General features: G+C 41.0%; 1 protein-coding gene and 1 long non-coding RNA gene across 2 annotated transcripts in view; one reads left to right on the top strand and one right to left on the bottom strand.

The window, feature by feature from the left end:
- The window catches only part of BICC1 (BicC family RNA binding protein 1), a 333,194-nt gene that overhangs the window by 75,433 nt on the left and 240,003 nt on the right, over positions 1 to 17,758 (bottom strand). The gene's annotated exons all lie outside the window — the stretch shown is intronic.
- Positions 5,456 to 11,146, top strand: LOC102486136 (uncharacterized). Its single transcript, XR_334338.2, has 4 exons — positions 5,456 to 5,485; positions 10,349 to 10,487; positions 10,583 to 10,741; positions 11,010 to 11,146. It is a non-coding gene; the product is annotated as an uncharacterized LOC102486136 (long non-coding RNA).

The following is a 17,758-nucleotide window of genomic DNA, read 5'->3' as shown; positions in this document are numbered from 1 at the left end:
AATAAATAAATAAATAAATAAATAAAGTTAAATAAAATAATTCTTAAAAAAAAAAAATCCAAGAATGCAATTTAAAAACACCCTGTCAAACCAAAGGTGTCTCTTCATTTGTCCATTTAGAATCTGGTATTCCAGGAACTGTGCAAGTTTTTCCTGGAGACCTCAGACCAAATATCCCTAACAAAAAGGAAGCAGTCAAGAGTTGCTGAATTTCCTTTGTGAAATCATTCTCCAAATGTATTGCAATGTGCACCCCAACCAGATGTAAACTAAAATCATGTGAAGACCAAGCTTTCCTTGGTACATACTTTTTAAGCTATTTATTTATCTATCTATTTATTTATTTATGTATTCCATGATGAGAGAGACAGAGAGACCAGCACCTTTAACACTATCCTGCTGCCCCGCTCATCCCCAGCCTTAAGTGTCCAGGCAGGGAGCTCTCAGATGCACACATGGTACCTTCCTGTGTGGGTCAGCCCCACTGACCCCAGGGCCACTGAAGCAGGAGGTTTTCACCCCAGATGGCCAAGCGAAACAACAGATCAGGCAATGGCAGGGTAGACACTAAAAGTGGGCCCTGGCAGTTAAAAAGGAAATCAAACAAACCAAAGTTCATAAGGCTAAAATAAGAGTGTTTACCTCCTCGCGTTTGTACTTAGTGTAAATACAACGGTCACCAAGCCCAGCACAAACTCCTCCATGAAAACAAAAACAAAGAAAAATCCTGTGATCTGGACACAGTTGCTTTCAAAATGTTCAGAGTCAGCCTTCCACTCACCAACAGTTTCAGTTTACCAAGGAACTTTAAGAGAAAGCAGATGTCACTGAAAATACAATGACGGCAATACATACTGTAATTCGTCTGGTATTAGAAACAATAAACCTCAGGTCTGTAGGGGACTCCTTTGCAATCTTGATCTGCTTAAGGCTAAGTACTGATGGCATTAAGGATGCTATAAGAAAAGCATTTTCACATTCAAAGTCCTTTTTCAGACATCCTTTTCCCCCACCCCCCAAAGTTATCTGTAAACAATTTCAGCTTGGAAATTAGAGCTCAAAGGAGAATGTTCAAAACACAGAAATACACACACACACGCGTGTGTGCACACACACATACACACATGCACACACACATGTGCACGCACATACACACACCCCTCACAAGTTTACCCCTACAGCATATACAATGCAGAGGGCCACAGAATGTACATTTCTCAGTCACGCACAAGGAGTCCCTGGGCTGCGTCCTGCCCAGGACCACCCACTCCAGACAGGATGAGACATTCCCGTGCTCCCCACAGAGCCCAGCACGTACTGAGCAGAAGGTGCCAACGCTGGCGAGTTAGGAAGAAATCAGAACAGAACTGCAGGAGACTCTGGACTTCTCTCCAAGAGGCAACGCCCACTTTAAAGCAGCTGTGGGTTTTCTTAACAACGTGCGACCAAAGGTGCTTTAATCCTCTGTGACTGATTTTTGCAGACCTTCACATTTTCAGCTTTGGGATTATCCAGTTTGCTGACAGACTTTCCTAGATTTACTCACTGTCTTGCAAGTGCTTTTCGAGTCAAAAAAAAAAAAAGTCCTTTACTTGCAGGGAAAGAAAATAAGAGCCTGTGCTCAGAGTTATTCATTCTAAATTCCCAGTACGCTAATTATTTTTAGTCAGATAAAGGGTGCGAGGAGACAAGAGTAAGAATAACGCAACATTATACAGAGCTATGTTATAGCCGTAAGTGAACACTTCGCTCCATCTGGCAGTAAAAAACAAAGCAAAACTGAAAACTTCTACAGTGGCCGTACCCTGTGTGTTTTCACACAGCTGTTTTTAGACTGTTATTGTTGAATCTAACTTTCTTATACACCCAGTACCTTGACATTGGTGAGTATGGAAAGAGAAGCACAGAAATTAAGACATACGTAGTGAATATGCAGGTATCACCTACTATTGCACTGTCAATTTCAAGAGAGAGAGAAGGGAAAAAAAGTGAGGGGGAAAAGGAAGGGAAATAATACGGTAGAATATAGTAAGATAAATAGAAAGAGAAAGGCAAGGCAAGAAAAAATTCAGTTTTGCCTACCATAAATGAAGATATTATAAAGTCTGAGACAAATGGAAAAGAACAGAAATTCCAGGAAAATACAAGAAAGGGAGGGAGGAAAAGAATGTGTATGTGTGTGTGTATGTGTGTGTGCGTGTGTGTTTGCCAACTTGGTTAACAACAGAAGTAGCATCACAAATCTGTTAAAAAAAAAAAAGGTTATCTACAAGTTGATGCTGAGAAAAATGGCTCATTTTATGGAAATGAATCCCTAGCTCATCATATACAAAAATACATTCCAGATGGGACAAAGATCTAATAAGAAAGGTAAAATTCACATAGACTTTAAAAAAGAAACCTAAGATGACCTTGAGACACTGGCCGTTGGGGAGTCCATATGAGGCAGCCTAAATACTCACCAGGGGAGGCGGGAGTATAGGATTCATGCAGCCCTTCGACCTTCTCCCATTTGTCTGACTACTCAGAGGTACAGCTACTACCTTGGGCCACATCTGACCAGCATAAAGAAACCCAGCAGATGGCTTTCCTGTTCTTTGCAGCCATGAGTGAAAGTGCATGAAAAAATAAAGGCTGCACACCCCAGAGAGCAAACCAGTGCCCACCATTATGCCTTCAAAATATCCCTTGCAGGCGTGTTTTTGAAAATGGTCAAAATCAATCCTAAAATCAATAGTGCTCTTAACAATAGTCAACAGAGGGTATGGGCACAAGAGCAAGCTTCAGAATGAAGAGACATGAGAAGTAAGAAATACAGTGGCCCAGCAGCACAAGATAACCATGTTAAAGGAAAATTAGTAGGACCTTCCTCACCCATGGTAGAGACCTGGTTCAATGGCTGCTAACCCAGGCTCTGCTGGCACTTGGGGAACAATCAGCCTCAGACTGACGGTAGTTACGGAAAGTTCAAGTCTTGCAACTGTGCCAGAGAATCAGGTCCTTCCCCTGAGACCTCTCACAAGCAGATATTCAAACTCTACTCCCTGGGAAGATCTAGTATCAAAAAATCCATGCCGGGACCAGCAGTTAGCGTAATGGCTATGTCACTGGGCTACCATGTAGTTAACCACGGTTCGCGTCCCGGACCCGGGGGTTTAAAACTCATGTCGAGCGCATGTGCATGCATGCCCAAGATCCCAAGAGGAGAATGGAGGAGAAGGGATTGCAGCGTGGTCATCCCCCAAGGGGGGAGTTTTCTCGCTCTCTGTCTCTCTGTCTGTCTCTGTCTGTCTGGCGAGCGCACGCACCCTACAGCAAAAACCTCTCAAAAAAAAAAAAAAATCGGGTCCAATATATTAAAGCTGTTGTCAATACAAGCTGCTAACGAAACCCCAGCATAGTCTGTTTAAATCAACAACTCCACAATTGCACAAATGCTACACCGTGGGCTCCTTCACACTTTCTTAGGCCACTGAGAAATGGCTTAAAGTCAACATTATAATCATACCAAAGTGAGTTGTTTTTGCCATTTCCTCTCCTTACCTGAAGAGATATAAAAGTTACAAATGTACCCCACATTCAATTCTATGTTTAAAAATAAGCAGAATGTCGGGGTTAAATAGTGCATGTTAAATCATGGTGAAGGAGGGAACCAGCAGTTAGCGTAATGGCTATGTCGCTGGACTCCCACACAGTCGACTGCAGTTCGAGTTCTGGAACTGGTGGCTTAAACTCACACCGGGCGCGTGTGCGTGTGTGCCCAAGATCCCGAGAGGAGAAAGGAGGAGAAGGGATTGCGGCGTGGCCATCCCCCCCTCCCGGGGGTGGGGGGTGATTTCTCGCTTCCTGTCTCTATGCCTCTGTCTTTCTGGTGAGCGCACATGCCCTATAGCAAAAACCTCTCCAAAAAAAGAAAAACTCATGGTGAAGGAGACTTCAGAAAAGGTGGTAACAGAAAGGAGGTTTGCTTCCATCTTAGCACCTTTTCTAAAGGTAATTTTCTGGGGAAAAATAAATGTATGTTGTTACAGGCATGTCACGTGTAGAGTCTCAATTTCCAAATGGACAAGAGCACCTGAAAAGATGGCGGCTGTAATATTTGGCTCCAAACCTGCATGTGAAAGCATATATCCTTCAGGCACTTTGAAAAGAAAACAAGGGAGTGAAAGTGCTTTCCTAAACAAAATTTGAGTTTTCATGGTTCGCCAAGAAAAAGTTGAGATATGAGCGTGTGTATTCTGACTAGCAGTAAGACCAGTTGTATTTTAGCTATATTACCTCCTGGGCCTTGAACTACTCTTCAGTACGGATCAGCCTGCTCTAATAATCGAATGTTTTGCATGTTAACTGGTAAGAACTGTATCCCTAACACACAGAAAGCCACAGACAGGGACACACAAACACACAGAGAAACAAATAAAACAATTTCCAGTGAGCGTGTTGCTTCATAAATACAACACATATTCCACATATTACTGAAAAGCTTACTTAGATTTGAAGGAAATTTATGGTTGATACAGTTTTTTAATGTCATTAAAAAAATCTTTTTTAAAGTTCCTTTCTTCCTTCCTTCCGTGAGAGAAAGTATCCTCAACAGGGTCTCACACTGCACTAGCCCATCTGGCTGGCCAGTGCGTGCAGTTGGTATATACAGGTTGACCCAGGAAATGAACCCCGTTTTCCATATCGCCGCCAGCACTGTAGAGCACAGGCCGACTGCTGTGCTGCTGTGACTGGGCTGATATGTGTATTTTATAACACTACAACACATATTTACCAGGAGCACCTCCGAATTGATAGCACACCTAGCTGTCTTACACCAGACAGAATTCCCATATAAAGACCTGAAGAAGTAGTTGCGATCAGTTATCTGGCAACTGTACCATTTACATTAGAATTACTTTACTAGTACAGATATGCAAAAGGAGATTTCAGGTAAATTAGAGGCATGGGTAGCTTAAAAGCTAAAGGGAACATTAAAAGAACAAGAGAAACAGTCTTTACAATTTGGAAACCCTGGCCCTTCTTAGCTTTCTGAGTTAAGAATAGCTGATAGAGGGGCCTGCAGGTGGCATGGTGGTTAAGGGTGGACTCCCACGTGGCCAACCACGGTTCAAATCCTAGACTTGCGGGCTTGCTTTCTCACTTTCCATCTCCCTTTCTCTCTCTCTCTCTCCCCCTATCTAGACAAATTTAAATAAAATAAATAAAGTTTAATAAAATAATTATTTTTTTAAAAAAAGAAGAAGAATAGCTGCTGGAAGCCCACAGTCCTGCTTCATTTCTGTGGCTTATTGACTTGGCTGTCTTCATCTTCCATTTTGACCTAATCAGCTCTGTGATGAAGAGTTTAATATCTAGGGCTGTCCTATTTCATAACATCTGAATCTTTCCTTTCAGAGAGAGAAGAAGAAAAAGAAACTTGGGAAGCAAAAGACTTTTCCAAGGAAGAACACAAGCACAAAATAAAAATCAGCTGTTGTCCGTAAGTACTCCACATGTAAGATCTCTGTGGCTTCAAAAGAGGAAAGATTGATTCCAATTAAAAAACAAGTGCCCTCCAGATTAATAAAACTGAAGTCTTAATTAATAAAACTTTCACTTGGAAGTGATAACAATTGCACAGTAATGGTAATTATGATCCATGTGAGGCACTTCGTTTCAGAAATTTTGCACTAGTCTAGTTCATGGGTGGAAGCATAATGTATAATAACTGGTAGGCAGCCTTTTTCACCTGTCATCTGCTGATTGGGAGCTGCACATTTCAATCCCAACGAAGCACTCATGTATCCTAATGCTGGCAGCTCAGTAGCTCTTGGTTCTGTGGCAGTCCAGCCAGTTCCATGTGCATGTCCCATAGACTGGGACATCAATGTCCATGTTTTCCAATTTTTGGTGTCAAAGCAAATCTAGAGGAGCTATTATAAATTTAAAACAGTAATTACAAACGACAAGGAAACATTGCATCATGGTTTAAATGGTAGCTTTTTTTCTTTCTTCCTATATGTTTCCAGCGCTCGATAACATTTTAGATTCTATAAATTAGGGCATAAATATAATCCAGATAAATAACGGCTAGTCAGAGCTGGAGATTCGAACTGCCTAACTGGAGGCAAGCTTGCCCACTGGGCATCATGGCTCTACACATACAATCCCAGCTACACTTACCAATTTCCTTCTCACAAGCTACTACTCCACTCTCCCGCTGATAGGAAGAAACCATTCACCACGGCCTAACCGTTCACCTGCCCCTCTGCCTTCCTTAAGCATTTTCCATGCTCTCTTTTCCTAACACTCACTACCCTCACCTTATTCTAGATTTGACCCTTTATCCATCCTTTGAAGTCCATGCAAATATCACTTTCTCCAAGTAGCATTTTCTTTTCTTCCTTTTTTTTTTAAGGTTTTGGCCATAGGACACATGCATTCACCTGAGAGAGACAGAGATAGTGAGAGGGAAAGTGAGAAATCAACCCCTGGTGCAAAGGTCACTCTGACATCCTTCTCCATTCTCCTCCCTGAATTTTGGGCATGCACACACATGCCAAGTGTGATTTTCAAGCCACTGAGTCCAGGAATCAAACCATGGTCAGCCATGTGGGAGTCCAGCACCTTAATCACTATCCTACCTGCTGGAGCAGCAAGCAGGATTTTCTGATCTCTGCCTTTAGATTTGTTCTTACTCCTCATCCTATGAAACATCCTCAAATCCTTTGTCTGTACAATCCATACTAGGGGAGTCTTCAAATAGCTCAAAGAAAATGTACATTATGAAAAAAACTATGCATAGATTTCAAATTTTTACCCCCCCAAAACATGAGAAGTCATAAAGGCCTAATAATAGAATTTAGGTACACCAAGTTTTGCTAGTCTACACCAAGTTTCCATTTATGATTATTTGTAACTTGAGCCAACATTTTAAAATAAACAACGCCAACAACAACACACACCACACTTTCAAGTACAGGGTGTCTTTCTGGCTTCTTAGACATTTGAGTTTACAATCCTTGCTTCCTAACTGAAGGTCTGGAGGGCTCCTAACAGAAATTGTATCTTATGCATCTTTGTAGATATATAGTACTAGTATTTAGAAAAACATAGAATTGAATGTCCATTCACTTGTTAACCCATTCTAATAAAGTTACAGTAAAAATCGTATTTCAACAAACACATCATGAATTATATTGAAGTAAGTGGGCATGTTATAATTTGCAAGGGAAAATATGATGAGCTTTTATTATATTGCTTGTTTTGGTTTTGCTTGTTTGTTAATGCTGTACATTCAAAATCAAGGAAACACACTGAATATCAGTAAAGGTTTTACTGGAATGTCTATCAAAATAATACCAAAATGCTTTGCAAAAATAGAATAACCCATGCTACAGATAGTTTCAGCAGCCAGTAGAGTTAATGCTTCTTAATTCTAAATAGAGTGTGACAGAAAACCAACAGGAACTCAGGAAGATGACCTCAAGAAGCATTCAGTCCTTCTCTAAGTTTAGGTCAATTAAACAGGTAAGTAATGAGCACCAACTGCATACTGTGGACTCAGGATATAAAGAAGAAGAAATTATGAAAAATCAGTCTTAGCCCTTGAAACCACCTGGTGGCATGGTGGTTAAGGCACTGGACACTCCCACATGGCCAACCAGGGTTCAAGTCCTGGACCTGGTGGCTTGCTCTGTGTGTGTGTGTGTGTGTGTGTGTGTGTCTGGTCAAATTAAATGACTGAATAAATAAAAGAAAATAAATAATTCTTTAAAAAATTGGTTTCGGCCCTTGAATTTTGGCATACATTAATTTACCCAAAGATGCCATAGAAAATCAATTAAATGAATAGCAATCCGTGTGACCATATGCAAGCATGTAAACACTCTGATTTCTCTGGAATCTCTCCCTTGGTAACTAGCCCCAAATATTTTGCACTAGTCATTTTTTTTTCTTTTTTTGGAGAGGTTTTTTTCTATAGGGCACATGCTCTCGCCAGAAAAACAGAGAGATACAGAGAGACAGAAAGTGAGAAATCACCCCCCCAGGGGGGATGGCCACACCGCAACCCCTTCTCCTCCATTCTTGTCTCAGGATCTTGGGCACACATGCACACACGCCTGGTGTGAGTTTAAGCCACCAGGTCCAGTACTCGAACCATGGTTGACTACATGGGAGTCCAGCGACATAGCCATTACACTAACTGCTGGTCCCAAGTACTAGTCATTTTAAACAAACCATTACTTAGGGGGATGTTCCTAGTCTAGCTTAAAAAGTTGTAAAGCCTTTTCGGGGAATTTAATAATAACAGAAGAGGGTAAGCCACAGTGACCAGATTAGAGACTCAGGGTATCCAGTAATGTGTGTTTAACACACTCTCCAGGTGAGGTGTGTACACACTCAGGTTTGAAGTACCATCCCCTATATGTTGCAGAGACATTCAGAATTTCCACAAGACCCCTCAGCCAAAAAGAGAATGCACTGGAATTAAAACATAGATGTTGTATTTCCCAATCAAATATTCCTCTGCCACACCAGAATAGGTACACAATATGTGCAAACCTCCATCAATGTATAAATATAATTCTGGGCCACATGGAAAATCTCATGATTGAAAGAATGATTGGTTTGAGATATTCTCATTCTCCTCGACTCTCCTTTAAATTCAAGGCACTGGATTCTCCTGTTGCCTACTGCGGTTCAAGTCCTAGACCTGGTGGCTTGAAAAATCATGCCAGGCATGTGTGCATGCATGCCCAAAATCCAGAGAGGAGAATGGAGGAGAAGGGACCGCAGGGTGGCCATCCCCTGTGGAGGGTGATTTCTCACTTTGTCTCTGTCTCTCTGATGAGAGCAAGTGCCCTCTAGCAAAAATCTCTAAAAAAGTGAAAAACCACCACAACAAAAACCCTTATCATTAAAGACATCAGTGTGACCTGGGTTCAACTCTCAATATATATTAAACGAGAGCAAATACCGGGCTTTATGCCATACATTCATATCTTCATTGGCTTCGCACTAGACTATAAGCTCCAGGAAGGCAACAATTCTATGCTGCTCATTTCCTTCTGGGTCTCAGAGCCTAGAAAACTGCTTGGCGTAAAGAAAGCACCCAAATGTCACTCAGTTTGAGTCAATGAGTAAGTGAATTTAAATTTGACTTGTCGTAGCACTTAAATCTTGGTATGTCTTTTATCGAACTAGTGGGTTGTTGGAAAAGTCATAACACATTTTTGCGTAGAAAAACAGAAGAATACGCCATGACTTTTCCGACAACCAATATATCTTAAGCTATCTGAGACTCAGCTTTACATCACCTTACAGGTCTGACAGCTGACAAATGGTTTTGTAAAGGGCCAGAGAGTAAATATTTCAGGCCTTGCAGGTCATCTGGTCTTCACTTCAATTACTCGGCTCTACCTCTGTAACATGAAAACGTGCACATATTATATGTAAATGATGAATGAAGCTGTGTTCCAACAAAATTATGTTTACAAAAGTGGACAGGTGGTCAGATTTGGCCTGTGTGATTTGCCCATCATGATCAAAGCAACAAAGCTAACCACTATTTTTTATTTTATATTTTGAAAGTAAATTAAATGACCAATACAGATGTAGGCTACATAACTTCCCCATGATTATTTTTAGAGAGAACACCTAAATATTATATTATTTAAAATCTGTACTCCTGAAGCCAGTCCATGGCTTGGTGGTTAAGGTAGCTGGATCCCACATGGCCAACCATGTGGCTCAAGTCTCAGATGCAGTGGCTTGATAAACCCACAGGGTACATGTGTGTGCATGCCCAGAATCCCAGAGGAGAGACAGATGGAGGAGGAGCAGGTACCTGGTAGGACCACACCTTATGGAGGGTACTTCCTCTCTCTCTCCCCACCCCCCACCAGAGAACATAAGTAACCTTTAGTGGAAAAAAAAAAAAAAAACTTACTCCTGGCCCAGCTTCTGTGGCACAGCTGATGGCATACTGGATAGCGCGGTTGGAAGCCACATGCTGACCATGGTTTAACTTCAGCCCAGTAGGCCTGAAGACACACCAGGCACATGCCTACACATGGCCCAGGATTCTAGCAAGCTGGAGAACTGGAGGAAGAGAATCATGCCATGACTGAGCCCTGCAGGGGTGCTTCTCTTACTCTCCCTCTCTCTCTCTTTCACACACAGTATCATGAATTATTAAAAAAAAAAAAAACTCTCCATAAGAAAATGAATAAAAAGTTGTAGATACTTATCATCTCTTACTTTGATTATAATGTATTTAAGATGGTCAACATCAAGTCAATTCCTGCATCTTACTTTCTGTTTTTCTACTTTTCATTTGTTTTGTTTTGTTTTATCACAGATGTAATCCACGTGATCATTAAGGAAAGGTTGCTTTCTTCACTTCTACCTCGGATGAATCGAGAGCATTGAAGACCGTGATAGAAATGACTGTGACGTTATGAAATGCAAGTTTACTCTAGCATCCCAAGGCTGCAGAGGTAATCTTCTCCATGGCATCCAAAAAGGCCTTAAGACAAATAAGTAAATCACTTTATATTTCTTCTTATAAAAAATAATTCCTTTGCGATTGCAGCCCAGGGAAGACAGACCTGGCTCACCAGCCACACTGTGTGGTCCCATGAACCTCGGCAGCAGACACGAACAATGAAAAATCACTTGGTGTCTCTTGAGGAGAATGTCCTTTGGAAATGGAGAGAAAGGAGAGAGCCAAGAACTGAAAGTCGCCCTTTCGGTATTGCTCTGTTGCCAGATTCATGGCTATTGTTACTGGCGTTCACTTTTCCAAAAAAGAATGAATTATCTCGCTGCTGTTGACATATCAGCTGACTGGAGATTTTTTCTCTGGCGAGTTTTATGTACTCAGAACAGATTTCCCCCTCCAGCTCCTTTTTATTATATGTAATCATTGAGAGTGTAAATGCAAACAACGCTAGAAAACAATGGCTTAATGTGTTTTCATGTCTCAGTTTAGGAAAATGAGAGAATGCCTTTCATTCCAGACCCCTCACTGCCGACTGATTTCGTCCCAGGACCTGAGATAGGACCTTAGCCACCACCAAAGGGCGGCATTACAACTCTCACCTTAGCTAGCTCAGCTGTGAAACTGGGACACACCTCTGTCAAATTTTAATTAAAGAAGAAGGTAAGTGTTGTTCTTCCTTTGGCAGGAGTGATGAGCAAGCAAATATTTAGAAACAACGCTGTTGTCTAAAAAATTTGAGCTGCCTTATTTCTCCAAATGCTGACACGATATATAAAATAATTTTATGAAGACATCTCTAAACTGTGAGGCACCTCACAAATGCTAACACATTTTATTTCATTGTTTTGTGTCTTTGCCTGCTCTCAAACGGAATATTTGATGTAGCTGGGTCATATTTTATGGAAGTAAGCGAAAACAGTTTCCACTGAAGAGACCTCTTGCAGATAAATGGATTAAATACTGTCCATGTCTTCTTAACTGCATTTAGCCAACCTTCAGAGGCACTCACTGAGTGGGAAGGCCAATTGGACTGCTACGAAAATATGATAAGGGAATAATCTCTAGTCTATGGGACTGCAAAAAATAGCAGCAGCACATACATCTCCCCACTTCTCCCCTTCTCTGGCCCCTCTCCTCTGCCTGTGATAACGTATCTGCTCCAAAATAGAACAGAACCGTGAAAATGTCTATCCCATAACACCCTAGGGTCTCAGGAGGTAAAAATGCAAAACAGAATTAGTCCGCCCTCCCCACACCATCTCTGGCCCCAGGCCAAAATCCTGAGAGGAGAATGGGAAAGAAGAGACTGCGGTATGGCCACACCCCCAGGAGTAATTGCTCACTTTCTCTTTGTGTCTATCTGGCAAGCACAAGCACCCTATGGCAAAACTTAACTTGCCTGGTGGGGGGAGGTGGGGAGGACTAGCTATATACCCAAGTAAAGGAGACAGATCTCACATGACCAATCTCATGGTTCAAATCTTGGTTCTGGCAGCTTAAAAATATGCTAGGCACATGTACATCATACCCAAAAATTTGACAGGATGGAGCATCACCATGCCCTTTCTCTTTCTTTCTGCCTCTTTCTCACTCACTCTCTGGTAAGCATGCATGCCCTTGGGCAACTAATAAATAAAAATAAAATGAGATTATCCAGGTGGCCTGGTGAACACGAGTTCTTTTTGTTTTGTTTTGTTTTGTTTTGTTTTTTATTTTTTTTATTTTTTGAGAGATTTTCATTGTAGGGCGCGTGCGCTCGCCAGACAGACAGAGAAAGAGACATAGAGACAGAAAGCGAGAAATCACCCCCCAGGGGGGATGGTCACGCCACAATCCCTTCTCATCCATTCTCCTCTTGGGATCTTGGGCACGCACGCACACTTGCCCGGCGTGAGTTTTAAGCCACCGGGTCCGGGACACGAACCGCGGTCGACTATGTGGGAGTCCAGCGACATAGCCATTACGCTAACTGCTGGTTCCCAACACGAGTTCTTAAAGGTTAGGAGAGGGAGGCCATGGGGGCCAGACGGTGGTGCAGTGATAAAGCATGACCCTCTGTGAGGCAATCCTATACAGGAGGGTTGCCAGTTCACACCCAGGGACCTCTGTGAGTATGAAGGCCTGCCTGTGCCCATGTTCAAGCTGGCTGGGGGTGGGTCACAGAGTGAAAACTCTAACAGGGTGCTGTATCTCGGTCTCTCTCTCACTTACTTAAGAAATAAATAAACTTATAAAAGCAGAGAGGCAGAAGAGAGAAGTAAAAGAGGCAGAGAGAGATTGACTACAGAAAGAAATGCTTTGAAGACTGAGAAATGGAGCCATGAGCCAAAAATGTGGGTGGCCCCTGGAAGCTAGAAAAGGCAAAGAAACAGTTTCTCCCCTCGAGCTTCGAGAAGGGAATGCTGTCCTGCCAACACCTTGATGTTAGCCCAGTGATACACTTGCTGGGTACCCTTCCTAGAAAACATCAGATAATAAATTTATGTTTTTTTAAAGCCACTAAGTTTGTGGTCATGTGTTAGAGCAAAAAAAGGACTAACAGAGATTTCTGATATATTAATTCTCACATAATCCTATGAGAGATTATTATCCCCATTTCACTGGTGAAAATACTATGACAAGATAAATAACTTGGCAAAAGTTGCAAAGCTAGTAAGGGGTAGAGCCAGCATTCAAGGTCCAGAGCCCAAATCATTCAGCCGGTACTGACATTATGAAAGACGCAATACTTCATAAAGTATTACATGGACAGCCATATTTGAAATGTAGCTAAAATCTGAGATTTTTGTGATAGAAAATCATTATGAGAGTAGAGTCAGTGTGTGGTCAAAGGAAATGAAGCAATAACATTTCATCAAGAATATGGGTTGAGTAGAATAGGGTTATGACGGGAGATTTAGAAAATCTAATTTAAGGCCTGAATCTGTGGAAGAAGATTAAATAGAAACAATCTTGTTAGAACGCTAATGACTGGTCAATCTTTCTCATTTCTTCTAAACAGACCACCAAGTCTACCTATTTGCTGTAATTAACTTCTTTGTCATGATTCGGTTTTGATGAAATTATCCCTGCTCACCTCCAAATGTTACCAACCCCCTCATCATTGAAATGATTTCCTGCCTCAGTGTTTCTCTGTAGACCTTGGTCCTTGGTCCAGAAGTGGATGTTGTACTGAACACCAGATGGAGACACCTGAATTTAGGATAAGATCCCTAATGAGTTCTTACTTAAGATAAAGATGTTAAATCATACAACTATTTTCAACATGGAATGTAGGATTTCATGGTTCTCCCACAATGGCCAATTAAATAAAATATTAAACAGTAAATAAATACCAGAAAAATAATCATCTCTTTCAGAAAAAAAAAAAAAAATGAGCCTATTAAAATTCAAGAGACAGGCCCAGCCTCAGTGGTGCAGGCAGTAGGGGCACAGCTGCCTTTCCGGAAGCCCATGGGAAGGCTGCTGGGTCTAATTAAACAAGCCGGGTGTACCCGCAGGACATGACCCTGACAGCTGCAGGGCTGGGAGTACGATGGAAGCATGAGGATCCTGTCACGGGTAGAGCCCTTATTTTCCCTTTTTCTCTCTCTTGCAAGGATTATTTTAGGATTCAAGAGATACTGGTTAATGAGTAAGCAGTTTATTCTCAAATGGCACCTCATCTTTAAAATCTGGGTACGTCTAGTTTTTTAACAAAGTTTTAAAAATCACACATAACAATGGCTATTGAACAAAGACACCAAAATCTATTTTTAAAATTTCTTCTATCTTTTGGGTCACCTTTAACCTTGTAGTTAAGGGAGTTGGATCCCACGTGGCCAAAGGTCTGAATGGGATCCTGGAGCTGGCAGTTTGAATAACACACTGGGCACATGTACGTGCATGCCCAAAACCCCAACAAGATGGAGAAGTGGAGGAGAAGGGATTGCAACATAACCATTCTCCACTGGGTGGGGCTCGCTCGCTCACTCTTTCTCTCACTATCCCTGTCTCTGGTGAGTACACACTCCCTGGCAACTTTAAAAAAAATAATGCATACACACAAACCCACACACATATATAAATGATACACACATATATAAACATACACACACATACACACACACACAAACAAATGTAGTTTTATCAAGTGTCAGCTTAAAAATATTTTTTTTCTTTGGCAAGAAAATGGTAGGGGGTGGTGCCAAAACACTGAGAAGGGTTTATTAACCACACTACAAAACAGGCATTATTAAAACAGCAATCACGTGTTATGATTAAGAAATTCAAATTTTTCTATCATTAAAAAATATTTTCCCAATTAACACCTGAAATAACATTTACTTATTTTTAACTGAACAAAACATTCATTTAAGAATATAATACAGCATATCATTATTCACTTTTTGAAGAGTTTACCTATAATGGCAATTTTATTAAGCTTTTAAAAAATGATTTTGAAATATCTGTCCATATAACACCTTGAATAAGCTAAATTCTTTAGCCTTCATTTATTAGGGTAGCATTCAAGATGAAAGAAATTTTTGTGGCATGAATATTTCACAGCAAAGATGCTACTCAATACCTGCACTAAGTTTTGTTGTCATGGGGACCATCTAGGAGAAATCCTTTAAATGCCAGAATTTCAAACCCATTAAAGCACTGCCTTAAAGTCTGGCTTCACTTATAACTTGGAAATCAAAACTATAGTGACCAATTTCATTTTATTTTTTAAATGTATAACCCAGCTGCTTGAAAAAAGAAAAAATAAAGAAAGAAAAATGTATTGACTTCACTCTGAAAAATGTTGAATATCCTTTCCACAAAAAATTCTGACACAAGAGCATACCAACCTGGGGGATTCTGCTGCCTAGCAGGTAGCCATGGAAACAGAAATACACACTGTGAGCCTGCACGAAAGCTAGCATGATAAGGCCATAATGAGAACTCTCTGGCATATGTTTTTGCAGCTGCTTTGTCTTTGTTTGATTCTATTGGCATTTCAAAAGAAATTTAGCTAACTTCATCTTTTCCTTTAAACTTACCTAAAGATGGCTATCAAAATGCACTGAAAAAGAATCCCCCAACATGATGACATTAAATGGTGGTAAGAAACTAATAATTCAAAGTGAAGAAAAAGAAAGAGGCCATGATTCCCAATTAGTTGGGAGCATACATGTGCCGTTTTACCAGCTCAAGTGTCACTGGCCTGGTACAGTCACACTGGTCCACAGAAGGGTGATAGCCAGCTAGATACTGGCTGAGGCCTGGATGCTGTGCTTTCTTAAGAAATCAGATGTCACAAAGTCCTTCACAGTTTGGCCTCAACCCACCTGATTTTAAGCCCATCCCCAATAGGTTATTCTATGAACTCGACAGCCCATTCAGTCTGCATGTCACTAGTAAATATGCTGGGAGTCTTCTGACTCTTCTCTCTTTTTTTATGGTGGGGGGGAGGTTTTGCTATAGGGCGTGTGCACTCACCAGACAGAGAGAGACATAGAGACAGAAAGAGAGAAATCCCCCCCCCCCCAGGGGGGATGGTCACGCTGCAATCCCTTCTCCTCCATTCTCCTCTCAGGATCTTGGGCACGCAAGCACACACGCACAGCATGAGTTCTAAGTCACCAGGTCCAGGATGCGAACCGCAGTCAACTACGTGGGAGTCCAGCAACATAGCCTTTACACTAACTGCTGGTCCTCAAAGAATTATTTTTATTTAATTGTATCTATTCATTCATATATTTTAATTTGACTAGAAAGAGTAGAGAGAGAGAGAAAGCAAGTCACCAGGTCTGGGTTTTGAACCCTGGTTGACCATGTGGAAGTGTTCAGTGCCTTAATCACCACACCACCTGCTACTTCCCTTCTGACTCTTCTCTCCACGTCCACAGCCTGAATGCCTGCTGAGCCACCATCCTATCAAGAGTAAGTCACCTATAAAGCCATGATTAATGTCCACCTGGCAAAAGTGACTTCTGAATTTATATAAGTATTTTACTCATATTGCTTATTCCAAACTTATTTTCTGCCTCCCAAAGCATTCAGTGTGCCTTCTGAGTCACCTCTCCATAATAATATTGATCATCTACAGAGGGTGAAGGCTCTCCATCTAATAGCTAGTTCTCCAGTAGCTGGAATGACAATAATGATAACGAAAGAAATGATAGAAAAAAGGAATAGAGATTTTAATCAAGCAATATTTAACAACATTGAAGTAGAAATCCTTAAGCAGATGAAGCCAGAGCTGTATCAGCTACTACTAAAACAGTAATTTTTTTCAGGTTTTTGCCATCAGATGCGTGCGCTCGCTGGAGACAGACAGAGAAAGAGACAGTGAGAAGGAAAGTGAGAAATCACCCTCCCCTCCAAGGGTGATGACCACGCCACAATTTCTTCTCCATTCTCCTCCTGAGATTGTCGACACACACCCACACATACTAGATGAGATTTTCAAGCTGCCAAATCCAGGATTCAAACCATAGTCGGCCATGTGGGAGTCCAGCACCTTAACCACTACACCACCTGCTGGCCCTAAAATGGTAACTTTTTTAAAAATTACGCACATAACCCCATGGCAGAAGTGAATGACTCTGGAGAACACTGAGATAGAACAATTAATTTACATGGACACTGATGTCAAGAAATCCTTACAATGTGCTGTAAAAGCTAGAAGCATAATTCTCTGTAACAAAAATGATTAGAAATATTTCTCCCTCAAGGTTTCTTCAGACAGCTTTCTCACAAAACATACACACATCCAAAATGAAATATGGCACTCGGATAGGAAGTAATAATTGTACCTAGGGAAGAAAAACAAAGGTTTCCAAAGTGACTATTTCAGCAGTTTTGGACATCAACTTAGAAATTTTTATTTAAAGCTATCATAAAATTGAATATCCCAACTTTAATAGCCCACTTTATAACAAAAAAAGTTACAGTTCTGTCAAATCCAAAAATACAACTTTCATTTTTTGGTGTTCCAACCTGCCTACTAAGCATCTCCATTAAGTACCTCAAATATAACAAGGCCAAAGCTTAAATGATTGCCCATTTCCATCTCATGTACAAAAAAAAGACAAAACTGATCCTTCACTCGTATGTCCTATTTCACTTCAGCAACCATGGCCATTCCTACGAGAGGCCTCCCAGTCTTGACCTGCCTAACTGCAAACCTTAATTCTACCAATTTCAATAGGGAAACAGTATCTCAGAAGACAAAAAGCATAGATTATGAGAAATAACATAATTACAACAAACCCTATCTTACTTTAATCTACTCTT

The sequence above is a fragment of the Tupaia chinensis genome, unplaced genomic scaffold, assembly GCF_000334495.1.
Source record: "Tupaia chinensis unplaced genomic scaffold, TupChi_1.0 Scaffold000199_1, whole genome shotgun sequence".
Lineage (NCBI taxonomy): Eukaryota > Metazoa > Chordata > Mammalia > Scandentia > Tupaiidae > Tupaia > Tupaia belangeri.
This window is presented reverse-complemented; position numbering and strand designations above follow the sequence as displayed.